This window comes from Herpailurus yagouaroundi, unplaced genomic scaffold, assembly GCF_014898765.1.
Source record: "Herpailurus yagouaroundi ecotype Mexico unplaced genomic scaffold, PumYag 569, whole genome shotgun sequence".
In the NCBI taxonomy this organism is placed as follows: domain Eukaryota; kingdom Metazoa; phylum Chordata; class Mammalia; order Carnivora; family Felidae; genus Herpailurus; species Herpailurus yagouaroundi.
Window position 1 is genome coordinate 8,175,266 of NW_024412786.1, and position 6,169 is coordinate 8,181,434.

The following is a 6,169-nucleotide window of genomic DNA, read 5'->3' on the forward strand; positions in this document are numbered from 1 at the left end:
TGTGGGGGCTCCAAGGGGGGCTGTGGCTCCTGTGGGGGCTCCAAGGGAGGCTGTAGCTCGTGTGGGGGCTCCAAGGGGGGCTCTGTCTTCTGTGGAGGCTCCAAGGGGGGCTGTGGCTCCTGTGGCTCCTGCCAGTCCAGCTGCTGTGTCCCCGTCCACTGCCAGTGCAAGGTCTGAGGTGCTGGCCACAGGCTCAGGTAATTCCCTCCGTTTCAGGGTTCTCAGGATGCCTCCTGGGCTGCACGCCACAGCCCTAAAGCTGTAATGTCATCATACCCTCCAGAGCATTCTTTGCTCAGTCACCACAGTCGGGCATTCAGAAGTCCGGCTACCTACAGAGGCAGGGAGGGAGGGCATTAACCTTGTGCCCATCACCTCCTAATGGAAAGTTGGCACCACGGGAAGGGGAGTTCCGTGTTCCTCCCTCCCTAACTTCACAGCGTCTTGTAGCCTGAGCCCCGAGCCCCCTGGGATTCTTCAAGCGAGGGGCCTCCCTGACCATCTGCTAGTCCTCTCTCACTTCTGCTGGTTTTCTTGCACATTTGGGTCCAAACTGGGCATTGTGAGGTCCTGCAATAAACACATTCCTGCACAAGACACCTCCTCATGGGAAAGTTCTCTCTGACTGCTGTCTGCCCTGTCTTCGCCCCCAGTCTGATAAACTCTCCCCCAAGTATCTTGCTCTGGCCTGCTCACTCCTGCAGAGGAGGGGGGGGGCAGGACCCCTGCAGAGGACCCTGGGAGGGGACTCAGCAGAGAGTGGCCCTGGCCATCTGAGAGGAGAGGAGGCCCCCACGGAGAGGGCAGGGAGGTGGGACAGAGGGTTTCCTCAGATAAAGACTTTGGTAAAGTTATGTGGGGCTCCGGGAGATCACGTCCGAGGATGCGGGCTCATGCCCCATGGCACGTGGGACTGAGGGCGAGGGCACAGGCTCGGCAGTCAGCACCAGGTACTGTGTGGCCTTTGGTAAGTAACGTGTCCTCCTGGTGCCTCAGTTTCCTAATCTATAAAATGGGAGTCACAGTGTTGAGGTGAAGACTGAGTGTCCAATCCAGGCCAAATGCACAGCGTCTGGCCCACCCGCTCACAGAGGGACATGGACAGGAGAGGGGAGAGTGCTGAGGCCCGACACAGGAGCTCGATCCTTCCACTGGAAGTTAAAGAGCCAGCAGGTGATTGCAGGGGGAGTGTCTGGGATTTCTGTCCTCTCGTTGGGTAGGCAGGGGTCACTGAAAGCCTACACTCGTGGGCAGAGCAGCGGAACAAATAGATAATGAGGAGACGTTACAGGACTGGCATTTGGTCAGATGAAGGCAGTGTGGGGGTGAGGACTAGGCTCCGGGGGATTGAGCAGAGGAGACTCAGTGCTAAGAGGAGGTGTATGTGTTTCCAACGGCTGTATAACAACTCACAAACTCAGAGGCTTAAAACAACACTCATATATCATCTCCGTTCCCTAAGGTCTGAAGTCCAGGAACAGCAAAGCTGGGTCCTCTCCTCAGGCTGTCATGAGGCCAGTGTGGGCATCAGCCGCACTTGGTTCTCTTCTGGAACTCCCAAGCCTGCTCAGGGTGTTCGTTGCAATTGCAGGGTTGAAGTCCCCATTTCCTTGTGAGCCACAAGCCCATGGCCATTCTCAGCTGCCAGAGACCACCCGTGGCTCCTTGCCCTTGACCCCCATAGACTTCACAATGTCGCTGTTTGGTTCCCTCCAGGCCAGCAGGAGTGTGTCTCTCGACTTCTGTCTCCAGCAACTAGACTCCCTTTGTAAGAGCTCACTAATTAGGGCAGGCCCACCGAGCAGAGTCTCCTGTTTGATGAACTCAGCTGATTAGGAGCCTTGATCACATCTGCGGATGTCCCTTTTACCACACACAACAGAGTAAAACCACAGCGGTGACATCTCACCTGAACCACAGGTTCCATCCATGCTCAAGAGGACCTTATAGAAGGGTGAGGGTCATTAAGGGTCATTTTATTCTTCTGCCTGTCACAAGAGGAAAGATAAGTTTGGGGAGATGAGGACAGGTCACAGCCACAGTATCCACAAGATGTCAAAATGGAGGTGTTGCAAGTACAGTCAGATGGACCGTCCTGGAGTTCAGGCTCTTGGTGCAGAGCCAGAAGCTATCAATGCTGATCATGGCAACAAAACCAGGAATGAACAAGGGCAGATAATGTCAGCCTTCCGGTCAATTATAGCGTGTAGAGAAGAGCAGTCGAGGACAGAGCCCTGGGGAGCATGAGCATCTGGGAACAATGAAGGAGTAGGAGAAAAGGAATTGTAATGGAGGCCACAGAGGTGAGAACAGTTCCAAGGAAACCCAGTGATCCAGGAACCTGCAGGGAGCTGAGTCTTCCTGGACTTTACACACAGGAAGGCATGATCGTGTATATAACCCTAAAGGACGCTACAAACAAAACCAAAAACTCTTGGAGTCAATCAATGAGTTTCAAGTTTAGTAAGGTCATAGGACACAAGGTCAACACACAAAAATAAAATGTCTATATGATAGAAACAAACAACTGGAAACCAAATTTAAAGCACAATATCATTTACAGTTGTTCTAAAAAATAAAATGCATAAGCATAAATGTAACCAAAAATATCTAGACTCAGTGTGCTGAAAATGCAAAATGCTAATGAAGGAAACCAAAGAAGATCTATATAAATAGAGAGATACACTATATTCATGGACTGAAAAATTCAATAGAGCTAACATGTGAGTTCTCCCAAATTGATCTACAGTGAAAGAAATTCCCACAAAATCCAAGCAGGATTCTCTGCAGATATAGACAAACTGATTGTAAAATTTATATAGAAAGATAAAGAAACTAAAATAGTCACAGCCATTTTGAAAAATAATATAGTTAAATGAATAACATTACCTGATGTGGAGACTTACTATATAGCTACAAAAAACCAAGACAGTGTGTGGCATCCAAAAAGGAAAGGCACATAGTTAAATGTAACAAGATAGAGAGTAGGGTGTCACAAATAGAGGATAAGAGAACAGAATGTAACAGATAGAGAACAAATGTAACAGAGCAGAATATAACAGAGAACAGAATGTAACAGATAGAAAACAGAAGGTAACAGAACAGAATGTAACAGAGCAGAATGTAACAGATAGAGAACAGAAGGTAACAGATAGAGAACAGAAGGTAATGGAATCCAGAATCCAGAAACAGACCCATACAAGTAAGACCAGCTGGTTTTTGACAAAATACAAAAGGAATTCAATGGTAGAAGACTTCAAAAATAGCGTTGGGATAATTGGACATTTGTAGAGGAGAAAAGGAATTTTGACCTAAACCTCATATTTTATTAAATATTAACTCAAAACATATCACAGCATGTAAACCATAAAGCTATAAAATGCCCAGAAGAAAACAGAAAAATCCTCATGACCTGGGGTTTGACCAACAAGGCATTCTTAGATATAGCACCAAGACGCAGTCCACAAAAGAGAAACCAGATGAATCAGACTTCATCAAAGTTAGAAGTGCTGCTCGTGGAAGTCCCGCTAAGAGAGGGGGAAAAACAAGCACAGAGAGAAAACATTTGGAAATCACAAGTGGAACCAACGGTTTGGCTACAAAATACGCAAGGAACTCTCCAAATGTAACAGCAGGAAATAACACTCTACTAGAAAATGGGCAAGAGGTGGGACAAGGTTTTCCCGATTCGCCCCCTAGAGACTCCCTTGTGGTCCTAACGCCTCAATTTGGGATCTGGCCTCCAGAAGTGAGAGAGAATGAGCTCTCTTGTTTCACACCAACCAGTGTAGTATGATTAGTAACAGCAGCCGTACCCACTTGCCTAACACCCACACGGAGACATCGTGGCTCTGGGCCCCAGCCTGGAGGTCTGGGTGGAGCACCAGGCGTGGAGATGTCCCCTCTTCCCCCAGAGCTGTCCGAACAGCTCTCTGCTTTGGGCAGGAAACGTGCTCTGTGTGTGCTGTGCACCCACTGACCACAAGAGGCCGCTGCATACTTGCAATAGGAACCGAAGCCTTTCCTTCATAGGATTTTCTCTCAGCTTGAATTAAGCGGCCCCACATGGCAGGTGGCTACCAGAGGACAGCTCAGAACGGGCCTCAGCTGCTGACACGTCCCCTCCCCAGCAATGGGCCTTACCTCCTGCACAACTTGCTTCACAGAATCCAGGGAGGGGCTCCCACGTTTGGAGTCTGCAGGGATGTCCTCAGGCTACACGGGCCGCAGAGCCAGGCAAACGTACCCATCTGTGGGAGGAACAAGGTCAAGTATCCGGGGCCTCACGCATGCCCTTTGCACTCCTCTTGACTCTGTAATTTAAAGAAACAGACATTCTGGCTTCTGTCTGTTGCCTCAGATTGCAGATTTTCCAAAGGCCATGAGACCCTTGAAGCAGGTGCCGTGTGGTTCCTGACCCCCTGGCCCTGCCCTCAGCCTGCCCAAGACAGGTGGCATGCATGCACAGGTTGGTCACAGGAGTGGGTGGGCACAATATGATGTTGACCTCACAAAGGGAGCCCGAGGAGGGGAGGAGAGCAGGAAGGGAACAGGACGCATCTAATCAGACACCAGAATGAAGAACCACAGTGATGGGGGTGTGGGGGTACGTATTTAGGGATTTCATGGTATAGTTCCTGCCTTGACACACAAATCAGAGGGATCCGGAACAGTTGCCAGCCAAACATAGATGCCATAGAGCAAGGCCCAACTCTTGGTGGTAAAGGGTCTCTAGGATTTAGGGGAACCCCTGTCTGCCACTCCCCTGCCACTCACACTGGAGTCAGAGGTCAGACAGACAAGAGGATACGTTTTGGGGGTGGAGTAAATTCAGGATACTAAAGCCAGGAGTTTGTCCTATCTGTAAGAGCCCGGGTCAGGCCAGAGGCCAGCACGGGGGTGCAGGGGTCAGGGCCCTGCGGAGACTGCAGACCGACAAAGGCAAAGGAGAAATACAGTTCCCTGAGAAAAGGCGAGAGGGACCTCATCCCACCAACTGAATGATGTCTGTCTTCTGTGGCCGTGGGACTGGGTCCTTGTCAGCCTGTAGCCCACAGGCCAAAAGATAAAGGCTCCAGAAGTGAGCTTCAGGAGAGGATGCGTGAAAAGGAGCTGATTCAGGTAAACCACAAGAAGACAGGTTTCACCAAACATTGAGAAACCCAAGGTCTGGGTTCAGAGCCTCAGGTCTTGCACTAGCAGCAGACAGGGACACAGCAGCTGGACTGACAGCAGCCACAGGAGCCACAGCCCCCCTTGGAGCCCCCACAGGAGCCACAGCCTCCCTTGGAGCCCCCACACGAGCTGCCGCTGGAACAGGCACAGGCTGGCACACAGCAGCACACGGGCTTGCAGCAGCACACGGGCACACAGCAGCTGGAGCCGCAGCCCCCACAGCCGGAGCCGCAGCCCCCACAGCCGGAGCCACAGCCTCCAGAACAGCCACAGCAGCCCATGGTTCTGGTGGGTTTGGGGCGGAGTTGGTCAGAGACTCAGGTGCAGAGGGGAGGTGTTCGGGTGTGGAGCCTCCTGGGCCTGGGCTTTACGTACCCGCCGGGGTCAGCTGAGATGCTGGACAGTCACTTCCTTATTTCCATTCATGTTCTCTCCCTGGGGAAACTGTGTGTCATTTAAAAATAACACAAATATTGCTTTATGCCTGTGACACACCTCCTCCTGGTGCAATGTTCTCCCTCCAAACCTTCAAGTCAGAGTCAGCTTCACTCCTGAGATCCTTTGGGAATGAGGCCAGATTGGTCTCCTCCTGCCCACCTGCCTTGTCTTCTGTCTCTATTCCAGAAGGACTCGCCGTAGAGTTTTTTAGTGGTTTCTTTGTTTTATGGAGACCTTTGTAAAGCTTGGGCTCTCCCAGTTCCTGATCCTACTCAAGCACGATCAAAGGCTGTGTTCTCCAGTCTGTCTGGGAGCAGAAGCTACAGAGACATTTTTCTGTTCTGTCCCTTGTCCAGTGTTCAGGAATCCAAGGCTTTCTCAGGTTCCCGGTCACTGAGCCTCCCGGGAGCATCTCTCATGTCTGTGACCTTGTGACAGGTGTTGCTTCTTCTCTTCAGAGGGTTCACTGTCCTCCAGTGTCCCCCCCCCCCCACTGGGTCCTGTCCTCAGCCCCTCTTGGGGTTCACTGTCCTCCAGTGTCTCCCACACGCAGGGC

General features: G+C 51.1%; 1 long non-coding RNA gene across 1 annotated transcript in view; it reads right to left on the minus strand.

The window, feature by feature from the left end:
- The window catches only part of LOC121023780 (uncharacterized), a 17,231-nt gene extending 11,725 nt beyond the window's left edge, over window positions 1-5,506 (minus strand). Inside the window, exons 1-2 of the long non-coding RNA XR_005787500.1 lie at window positions 5,336-5,506; window positions 3,820-3,823 (exon numbers count right to left, since the gene is read on the minus strand). This is a non-coding gene — a long non-coding RNA (uncharacterized LOC121023780). The remainder of the gene's footprint in view (window positions 1-3,819; window positions 3,824-5,335) is intronic.
- Window positions 5,507-6,169: the final 663 nt, after the last annotated feature.